Source organism: Lucilia sericata, unplaced genomic scaffold (assembly GCF_015586225.1).
Source record: "Lucilia sericata isolate MDLA Ls3-8-SP2 unplaced genomic scaffold, ASM1558622v1 Contig001686F_arrow, whole genome shotgun sequence".
NCBI lineage: Eukaryota > Metazoa > Arthropoda > Insecta > Diptera > Calliphoridae > Lucilia > Lucilia sericata.
In genome coordinates this window covers 8701-20719 of record NW_023995596.1, presented here as the reverse complement: position 1 = coordinate 20719, position 12019 = coordinate 8701, and the positions used below count along the sequence as shown (strand labels likewise).

The window sequence follows — 12019 nt, the reverse complement described above, 5'->3', positions numbered from 1 at the left end:
AAGTATAAACTAAATTAGAAACTATAGTAGAGAATCCACTAAAGACTAGGCTAAAGATTAGACTAAATACTAAACTAGAGACCAGACCTGAAAAAAGACTAGACTATACTAAAGAATATACTAGAGTATAGGCTTGAGACTAGAGTAGATAATAGACTAAAGAATACATTAAAGACTAGACTTAAACTGGACTACACTAGAGACTCTAGACTGAAGTCTAGCGTAGAGAACGAACGACTTGACCACACTGGAGACTAGAGTCGATACTAGGTTCGGGAATAGACCAGAGACTACAATAGAGATTAGACTAGACCAGAAACTAGACTATAGACTAGACTATAGACTAGAATATAGACTAGACTATAGACTAGACTATAGACTATAGACTAGACTATAGACTAGACTATAGACTAGACTATAGACTAGACTACAGACTAGACTATAGACTAGACTATAGACTAGACTATAGACTAGACTATAGACTAGACTATAGACTAGACTATAGACTAGACTATAGACTAGACTATAGACTAGACTATAGACTAGACTATAGACTAGACTATAGACTAGACTATAGACTAGACTATAGACTAGACTATAGACAAGACTATAGACTAGACTATAGACTAGACTATAGACTAGACTAGAAACTAGACTGGACATTGCACTAGCAAATAATTAAATATTACTGCTGCAAACCTACAAACTGTTTACCTTACAGAAAAAATATATATTTTCAATACTTCTTTTAGCTTATATTGTAAAAAACACACAATTATTTATTTAAAAATGTGAAAGCGAAAAAAGTAAAAGAAATAAAAAGTCTGACCCTTATTCTAAAACAACTAACATTTATTTTTCACATTCACCTCTGGGTCTCATTAATTTAAGTCTACAATTAAGCCAGAATTAAAAAATCATTTATTTCTATTGACCTCAAATACTTAAATAGAAATTTACATTTATATTTCTCTTTTGCTCTCTTTATTTAGCTATTTTAATATCCTTTTTTTACATTTTTTTGTAATACTTAAAAACATACCAACCCACATAAATGTTTTTAAATCCAGTTATAAATTCTATTTGCGTCTGACCACCAACGTAAGTAGTTCTCATCATCATTTGGTGAGTTTACCTAGAATGTTATTTTTTCTATTTGTACAATTACAGAATGAAAACTGGATGGTACCACCCATAATATGAAAATATAGTTGGTAAATAGAAACATATATAGTTTTATATATAGGCATGTGTTTTTCTATATACCATATCATGTATACATCTACATCTACAGTTACTATATGCTTGAGCATGTGTTGGTACAATAAAATGTTTAGTTAAACTTTCACTAACAATGTTCTAGTAGCCCCATTTGGAAAATAGTTTAATGTCCCTATTATAGAAACAAAAATAAAAACAAACACTACACCAACATTGACAGCAGCAACAACAACAACTACAACACAAACAATATGTCAGGCAGGAGGCAACCACTAAAAATGCACCTTTATTTTCCAAGGGTTTCCTAGTTTTAATTCTATTCGTATTGTTAAAGTAGTTTTTACTAGTTTTAGTTATTTTAGTGCTATCAGCTCCCAGTGTGAAAATAACACTGTTTCCAGAGAGTATCAAAATATTTAGGTCTAGTAGAAATAAGACTAAACTATAGATTAGACCCTAGACTAGATTATAGACTAGACTTTAGGCTATAGACTAGACTAAAGACTATAGAATAGACTAAAGACTATAGACTAGACTAAAGGCTATAGACTAGACTAAAGACTATAGACTAGACTAAAGACTATAGACTAGACTAAAGACTATAGACTAGACTATAGACTAGACTATAAACTAGACTATAGACTAGACTATAGACTAGACTATAGACTAGACTATAGACTAGACTATAGACTAGACTATAGACTAGACTATATACTAGACTATAAACTAGACTATAGACTAGACCATAGACTAGACTATATACTAGACTATAAACTAGACTATAGACTAGACTATAGACTAGACTATAAACTAGACTATAGACTAGACTATAGAATAGACTATAGACTAGACTATAGACTAGACTATAGACTAGACTATAGACTAGACTATAGACTAGACTATAGACTAGACTATAGACTAGACTATAGACTAGACTATAGACTAGACTAGACTAGACTATAGACTAGACTATAGACTAGACTATAGACTAGACTATAAACCAGACTATAGACTAGACTATAGACTAGACTACAAACTAGACTATAGACTAGACTATAGACTAGACTATAGACTAGACTATATACTAGACTATATACTAGACTATAGACTAGACTATAGACTAGACTATAGACTAGACTATAGACTAGACTATAGACTAGACTATAGACTAGACTATAAACTAGACTATAGACTAGACTATAGACTAGACTATATACTAGACTATAAACTAGACTATAGACTAGACTATAGACTAGACTATAAACTAGACTATAGACTAGACTATAGACTAGAATATAGACTAGACTATAGACTAGACTATAGACTAGACTATAGACTAGACTATAGACTAGACTATAGACCAGACTATAGACTAGACTATAGACTAGACTATAGACTAGACTATAGACTAGACTATAGACTAGACTATAGACTAGACTATAAACTAGACTATAGACCAGACTATAGACCAGACTATAGACTAGACTATAGACTAGACTATAGACTAGACTGTAGACTAGACTATAGACTAGACTATAGACTAGACTATAGACTAGACTATAGACTAGACTATAGACTAGACTATGACTAGACTATAGACTAGACTATAGACTAGACTATAGACTAGACTATAGACTAGACTATAGACTAGACTATAGACTAGACTATAAACTAGACATAGACTAGACTATAGACTATACTATAGACTAGACTATAGACTAGACTATAGACTAGACTATAGACTAGACTATAGACTAGACTATGGACTAGACTATAGACTAGACTATAGACTAGACTATAGACTAGACTATGGACTAGACTATAGACTAGACTATAGACTAGACTGTAGACTAGACTATAGACTAGACTATAGACTAGACTATAGACTAGACTATAGACTAGACTATAGACTAGACTATAGACTAGACTAAACTAGACTATAGACTAGACTATAGACTAGACTATAACTAGACTATAACTAGACTATAGACTAGACTATAGACTAGACTATAGACTAGACTATAGACTAGACTATAGACTAGACATAGACCTAGACTATAGACTAGACTATAGACTAGACTATAGACTAGACTATAGACTAGACTATAGACTAGACTATAGACTAGACTATAGACTAGACTATAGACTAGACTATAGACTAGACTATAGACTAGACTATAGACTAGACTATAGACTAGACTATAGACTAGACTATAGACTAGACTATAGACTAGACTATAGACTAGACTATAGACTAGACTATAGACTAGACTATAGACTAGACTATAGACTAGACTATAGACTAGACTATAGACTAGACTATAGACTAGACTATAGACTAGACTATAGACTAGACTATAGACTAGACTATAGACTAGACTATAGACTAGACTATAGACTAGACTATAGACTAGACTATAGACTAGACTATAGACTAGACTATAGACTAGACTATAGACTAGACTATAGACTATAGACTACTATAGACTAGACTATAGACTAGACTATAGACTAGACTAAGACTAGACTAAGACTAGACTATAGACTAGACTATAGACTAGACTATAGACTAGACTATAGACTATAGACTAGACTATAGACTAGACTATAGACTAGACTATAGACTAGACTATAGACTAGACTATAGACTAGACTATAGACTAGACTATAGACTAGACTATAGACTAGACTATAGACTAGACTATAGACTAGACTATAGACTAGACTATAGACTAGACTATAGACTAGACTATAGACTAGACTATAGACTAGACTATAGACTAGACTATAGACTAGACTATAGACTAGACTATAGACTAGACTATAGACTAGACTATAGACTAGACTATAGACTAGACTATAGACTAGACTATAGACTAGACTATAGACTAGACTATAGACTACAGTTTTTTAGTCTGGCATAGTTGCTAATCTATAAATGCTAGACAATAGAATAACATAGAATTAGTGTAGTAAACATACAGCAAAAATATAATCACAGTCATCGTCATCATCATCTACTTGTTGTTGTTTCGGTTGTTTAGTCTTTCCCAAAACACTGTATAGGTTTGGCAAACCATGTATTTTTGTGGTAGTTTTCCAAATGTGGGTGCTAGATGAGGACACCCACTATTAATATACGTTTAAATGTTTCCATGAGTTGCTCACTGTAAACACTATTACGTTTTAACGTGTTGAGAAGTTAGTATTTAGTAGTAGTAGTAGCAGTAGAGGTTTAAATTGTAGAATTTTATGCAAATTAAACTAACAGCAAAAGAGATAGATACAAGCGTATACTAACCTCCAACTAAACTACTTCTAAATCTAAATGGCACAAAACGTCATGTCCATACACAGACATACCCCACGCTGCATTTTGTACCACCAATATCCAGGAGGTTTAGGTGAGTGTTAGAGAAATTATATGTATTATGTAGAATCTAGTTCATAGAATATTCACTTTTCAAATAGTCGAGTTTTTATATAGAAATTCTAACTACTATGAATAAGAATGACTTTTAAAGAGGTTGATAAATTGAAAGTTTATATATAGAAGTAGTTAGTAGCTGTACTTGGGCTATAAAATAATATTGAAATTTATTTAATTTGAGTTGATATTGTTTAACGAGAAGACCACTTATAGAATAAAAATGTAATTTGAAGTGAAATTTTTAGTTTTAGAGGGAAAATAATATAACAAAATTATTTTTTAATATAAACTATTAAACTATAAGCAGAACATGTTGCAAATATTTAAATTTAATTAAATTTTCTTTATGCTCTTACTATTTCACCCACACCCCTTACTTTTTAATGTACAATATCACACCATTTCATAGAAGTATTTTACCTTACATTTCTCAAATATATTTATAACAGTATCGTATTAATATTCATCATAATAATATTTTGTGCCATTTTGGGTTTTTATTTATAAAGTTAATATCGGTAGAATATCATCAGCGATAAGGGGAGATTGTTTAAATAATAATGTTGAAAAAATGTACATATATTAAACTCACATCGTAAATTTATATGTACCTAGTATATTTAAATAATGAAGAGGCAAAAGCCAAATAAAAGTGCCATCAATACATTGATGCCTTTGCTGCTGCCGCTGCTGATGATGACGATGATGACTTTGTTAAAAGGATAAAGGATCAGCATCAGGTATAATATCATCAATTTTAATTAAGTTTAAACGTGTGAAAGTGCATGAAAATTAACTGTTAAAATGACCGTTTATATGACAAAAAATATTTACACTCATATGTTAATTTAATATTATTTAAATAGCAATAAATTTTCCATTAAAAATTTATTTTATTATATAAAATGTTTAAAATTTAATTAAGGTTTAAAGTGATGTGAAGTTGAAAACGAAGTCAGTAAATAAAAGTATTATCCTGCTATCATATATCAATATTAAAGTTTTTAATATAGTCTTTAGTCTAGTCTATAGTCTAGTCTATAGTCTAGTCTATAGTCTAGTCTATAGTCTAGTCTATAGTCTAGTCTAGTCTATAGTCTAGTCTCTAGTAGTCTAGTCTATAGTCTGTCTATAGTCTAGCTATAGTCTAGTCTATAGTATAGTCTATAGTCTAGTCTATAGTCTAGTCTATAGTCTAGTCTATCGTCTAGTCTATAGTCTAGTCTATAGTCTAGTCTATAGTCTAGTCTATAGTCTAGTCTATCGTCTAGTCTAGTCTAGTCTATAAGTCTAGTCTATAGTCTGTCTATAGTCTGTATAGTCTAGTCTATAGTCTAGTCTATAGTCTAGTCTATAGTCTAGTCTATAGTCTAGTCTATAGTCTAGTCTATAGTCTAGTCATATAGTCTAGTCTATAGTCTAGTCTATAGTCTAGTCTATAGTCTAGTCTATAGTCTAGTCTATAGTCTAGTCTATAGTCTAGTCATAGTATAGTCTATAGTCTAGTCTATAGTCTAGTCTATAGTCTAGTCTATAGTCTAGTCTATAGTCTAGTCTATAGTCTAGTCTATAGTCTAGTCTATTAGTCTAGTCTATAGTCTAGTCTATAGTCTAGTCTATAGTCTAGTCTATAGTCTAGTCTATAGTCTAGTCTATAGTCTAGTCTATAGTCTAGTCTATAGTCTAGTCTATAGTCTAGTCTATAGTCTAGTCTATAGTCTAGTCTATAGTCTAGTCTATAGTCTAGTCTATAGTCTAGTCTATATTCTAGTCTATAGTCTAGTCTATAGTCTAGTCCTATAGTCTAGTCTATAGTCTAGGTCATAGTCTAGTCTATAGTCTAGTCTATAGTCTAGTCTATAGTCTTAGGTCTATAGTCTAGTCTATAGTCTAGTCTATAGTCTAGTCTATAGTCTAGTCTATAGTCTAGTCTATAGTCTAGTCTATAGTCTAGTCTATAGTCTAGTCTATAGTCTAGTCTATAGTCTAGTCTATGTCTAGTCTATAGTCTAGTCTATAGTCTAGTCTAGTAGTCTAGTCTATAGTCTAGTCTATAGTCTAGTCTATAGTATAGTCTCTAGTCTAGTCTATAGTCTAGTCTATAGTCTAGTCTATAGTCTAGTCTATAGTCTAGTCTATAGTCTAGTCTATAGTCTAGTCTATAGTCTAGTCTATAGTCTAGTCTATAGTCTAGTCTATAGTCTAGTCTATAGTCTAGTCTATAGTCTAGTCTATAGTCTAGTCTATAGTCTAGTCTATAGTCTAGTCTATAGTCTAGTCTCTAGTCGAGCCTGTAGTCTAAATTCTAGTCTATAATCGTGCCTATAGTATAGTCTATATTCGAGCCTATAGTCTGGTCTATAGTATAGTCTATAGTCTAGTTTATAGTCGGTATTGGTATTGGTACTCAACTTTGACTCATTGACGCACTAAATCCATCACCTCCTGTGAAGGATATGAGTTCATAAATACATAATGTCTATGGATTTATATTTAAGTGGCAACATTTACTTTAAATCTTGATTTCGTAAATATTTTTCGTCTGCAAATTGTACCACTATAAGGACTATGAAAAAAGAGAAGACTCAGCAGTGACATTATCACTCAAGCTAAAAATGTCATCATCAACGTGGGTAAGTGAACATTAAAAAGAAAATTTAAACAACATAAAAAGTAAAAGCAGAGCCAAAAAGGAATTTGTTCACCATAGATCTTACAGGAAACTGCTGTATATTAATTGAAATGTGCTAAGCTGTTGTTATTAGTCGTTTTAAATAATTTAATAAAGATTTAAAAAATTCCTTATGAATAAGGTTGCAAATAGATTAACATGTAAATTTATGTACAATTAATTGGTGAATCATTTTTGATGAAGTAATTCCTTTAGATTTCTAGTACTTTTCGTTGCATGACAACGGACAACAAATTTATGCACATCGAACGAAAATGTCTATCAAATTGGCAGACATTATAGATAAAATAAGAATGAAAGAGTTTTTTGTCTTTTTAGTTTTTTATTTTTATAATTTTTAAAAGAATTTGCGACAGTTTGAAAAAAAAAATAAAAGATTAAAATTAAATAAATTTAAACAAAAGTATTTTCAAAAGGTTAACAAATTTCTGATGATGCCTTTACATTTTATAGAGATTTTATAAAAAAATATACAATTCCAATTGTTAATATAACTTCTGAATGCCTTTAGATATTTTTGACATGTTCTGCAAAACCTCTATATTTTCTGTGGGAGGGGGGGGAGTAGGCAGCAGCTATTCGACGATTTTATTTTATCATAACATTATTTAAAAATACTGACTGTAAAGTGTATTAACGTAAAATATCTTGAAATAAAATGGGCCTCCGCCATTGATAAGCAGCATCAATGGCAGTGGTAACTAGTAGCAGCAACCATCAATATTAAATTGGAACGTTTAAAAAAATATTTATATTAACATAAAACTCAGATTGAGACCCAGCAGTTTTGAAAGAAACCAATGTATGCTTTTTCATAGCAATTTTCAACATACATATCTAACTACCAAATAGATTCGAAAATCAATTGTAATATTAGTGCAGATATCGGCAAAGAGCTCTCTATCTCTCTCGGCAAGAATGACAGCTCATTCAGTTGCAAATAGGAAGCAAGCAAAACAAAGCTAAGAGCACATTTTTCACTCTCATTCGATCCCATATCTCTACATAAATAATATAGAGAAAAGACACTTGAACTTCTCCAATCACCAATTTGGAGAAATAAACTTCGAACAACAGGAAAAGAGCCATTAATACAAACATATACTCTTATAGGTGGCGCTCACATACAGAGATACTGACACAAACAGACAACAAAAACATACCTGGAATGGCATATGGCGAAGGATGCGGTGATGGCAGCCAATATGCGGAATTTATTGAAGGATACGCTTTAAACGATGATGAGTTTAATAACGATGAAGCTCTACTACCACCACTATAACTGCCACTACCACTTGCAGTTTTTGAAGGAGTTGTAGCAAATGGTAATTGCAATGATAGTGAATGTTGCTGGTTTTTCTGCTGCTGTTGTTGTCGTTGTATAATATTATTGGCAGCAGTTGTTAGTGAGTTTGTTAATGTTGAAAATGCAATATTGCTGCTGTTGTTGTTGTTACTACTGATGCTTTTATTGGTATTACTATTACTGCTACTGAAGCTGACGATGTTATTGTAGTTGTTGATCAGTGTATTGCTATCAATAGCAGAATAACTGCTACTGCCACTACTACCAATATTACAATTATTATGGGATAAATTCTCAATTACCGACGGTAATTGGCTGGTTCTGTTGCAGGAATCCTTATTGTAGTTGATATTATTTGCAGTGGCGGTACTGACACCGACACAAACACTGTTGCTGTTACTGACACTTGTAATGTTACTAGTATTACCACTACAACTAAAGTTATTACTATTATTACTATTACAACAGCTACTTTTAGTTGTACCTGAACTACTACTGCTGCTGGTATCATTGTTATTTGCATAAACCATTCGGGATGGTAATAACAATGAGCAGGTTTGTGTAGTTGTCATTGTATTATTATTTGTTGTTGTTGTTGTTATATTTGTAGTATTATTTAACATGACGTTATATGTCAATGAGTTGTCAACAAAGCCCAAATGTTTCGTTTGTTATTCAAGTTGCCGAAAAAAAATATACAGCCGCAAAAACGAAAATAAGCGAAAAATAGAAGAGGAAACCAATTTGTAGTAGTAGTTGTATTTGTGAGAATTAAATACGTGATATAAGTCCTTCGTCCTTTTTTTTTTATTACGTACACGTTTTTTTGTCTCTGTTAACACAGGTACTTTATATTTTTGTTTAATACACACTGACATGTAGTAGTTTACAGAAAAAATATGTATATAGACTTTATTTTTTATTCATATAAAAATAAAAAATTAAACAATTTCGATTACTGGTTATTTTCTCTTAATCAATAAACAATTATTAAATACCATAAAAATTGTAGGTAAGTTTTACTTTTTTCGAATACAATATCAATAAACAATTTCATGTGGAATTAAATTATAAAGAAAACACAGAGGGGGAAACAGAAAAAGTAGAACATTCAATGAATGGTTTAACACAAACACTGTTTCCTGCTAGAGAACTAACAACCATTATATTGGCTAACTGAAAAACGAAAAAAAAATTCCTTGTTAAGGAACTGTGCAACCAAAACATTCGTTATCGATAGAGACTGTTTATGATATACAAATTAGTTTTTTATAAATTCATCTTTTAATAAATAATATTTTTCCCTACCATATATGGAAGAGGAGTAAAAGGATTTTGTTATTACTTGTATAACGCATTGAAATATTAATCGAAGATGAGCCAATAGAAACCATAAATATGGGTGTAATAAAATAATGGTCTTTGTAAAAGCAACATGAGAAATAAAAAAATTCAAATTGAATTATTTTTAACTGAACTAGAATTGAACTAGAATTACACTAGAACTGAACTAGAACTGAACTAGAACTGAACTAGAACTGAACTAGAATTGAGCAGTAACTGAACTAACTGAACTAGAACTGAACTAGAACTGAACTAGAACTGAACTAGAACTGAACTAGAACTGAACTAGAACTGAACTAGAACTGAACTAGAACTGAACTAGAACTGAACTAGAACTGAACTAGAACTGAACTAGAACTGAACTAGAACTGAACTAGACTGAACTAGAACTGAACTAGAACTGAACTAGAACTGAACTAGAACTGAACTAGAACTGAACTAGAACTGAACTAGAACTGAACTAGAACTGAACTAGAACTGAACTAGAACTGAACTAGAACTGAACTAGAACTGAACTAGAACTGAACTAGAACTGAACTAGAACTGAACTAGAACTGAACTAGAACTGAACTAGAACTGAACTAGAACTGAACTAGAACTGAACTAGAACTGAACTAGAACTGAACTAGAACTGAACTAGAACTGAACTAGAACTGAACTAGAACTGAACTAGAACTGAACTAGAACTGAACTAGAACTGAACTAGAATGAACTAGAACTGAACTAGAACTGAACTAGAACTGAACTAGAACTGAACTAGAACTGACTAGAACTGAACTAGAACTGAACTAGAACTGAACTAGAACTGAACTAGAAACTGAACTAGAAATGAACTAGAACTGAACTAGAATGAACAGAAACGACTAGACTGAATAGAACTGAACTAGAACTGAACTAGACTGAAACTAGAATCTGAACAGAAATGAACTAGAAATGAACTAGAACTGAACTAGAACTGAAACTAGAATGAACTAGAACTGAACTAGAATGAACTAGAACTGAAACTAGAACATGAACTAGAACTGAACTAGATGAACTAGAATGAACTAGAAATGAATAGAACTGAACTAGAACTGAACAGAACTGAACTAGAACTGAACTAGAACTGATTAGAACTGAACTAGAAACTGAACTAGAACTGAACTAGAACTGAACTAGAACTGAACTAGAACTTGAAAGAAACTGAACTAGATGAACTAGAACTGAACTCTAGAATTGAAATAGAACTGAACTAGAAATGAACTAGAACTGAACTAGAACTGAACTAGAACTGAACTAGAACTGAACTAGAACTGAACTAGAACTGAACTAGAACTGAACTAGAACTGAACTAGAACTGAACTAGAACTGAACTAGAACTGAACTAGAACTGAACTAGAATTGAACTAGAACTGAACTAGCTAGAACTGAACTAGAACTAGAACTGAACTAAACTGAACTAAGACTGAACTAGAACTGAACTAGAACTGAACTAGAACTGAACTAGAACTGAACTAGAACTGAACTAGAACTGAACTAGAACTGAACTAGAACTGAACTAGAACTGAACTAGAACTGAACTAGAACTGAACTAGAACTGAACTAGAACTGAACTAGAACTGAACTAGAACTGAACTAGAACTGAACTAGAACTGAACTAGAACTGAACTAGAACTGAACTAGAACTGAACTAGAACTGAACTAGAACTGAACTAGAACTGAACTAGAACTGAACTAGAATTGAACTAGAACTGAACTAGAACTGAACTAGAACTGAACTAGAACTGAACTAGAACTGAACTAGAACTGAACTAGAACTGAACTAGAACTGAACTAGAACTGAACTAGAACTGAACTAGAACTGAACTAGAACTGAACTAGAACTGAACTAGAACTGAACTAGAACTGAACTAGAACTGAACTAGAACTGAACTAGAACTGAACTAGAATGAACTAGAACTGAACTAGAACTGAACTAGAACTGAACTAGAACTGAACTAGAACTGAACTAGAACTGAACTAGAACTGAACTAGAACTGAACTAGAA

The 12019-nt window shown here is 31.7% G+C and overlaps 1 protein-coding gene across 1 annotated transcript in view; it reads right to left on the bottom strand.

Annotated features, from left to right (window-relative positions):
- LOC119612426 (CUGBP Elav-like family member 2) overlaps positions 1 to 9002 on the bottom strand; it is a 68511-nt gene extending 59509 nt beyond the window's left edge. Inside the window, 1 exon segment of the mRNA XM_037968232.1 lies at positions 8507 to 9002. The gene's annotated coding sequence lies outside the window, so the exon portion shown is untranslated.
- Positions 9003 to 12019: the final 3017 nt, after the last annotated feature.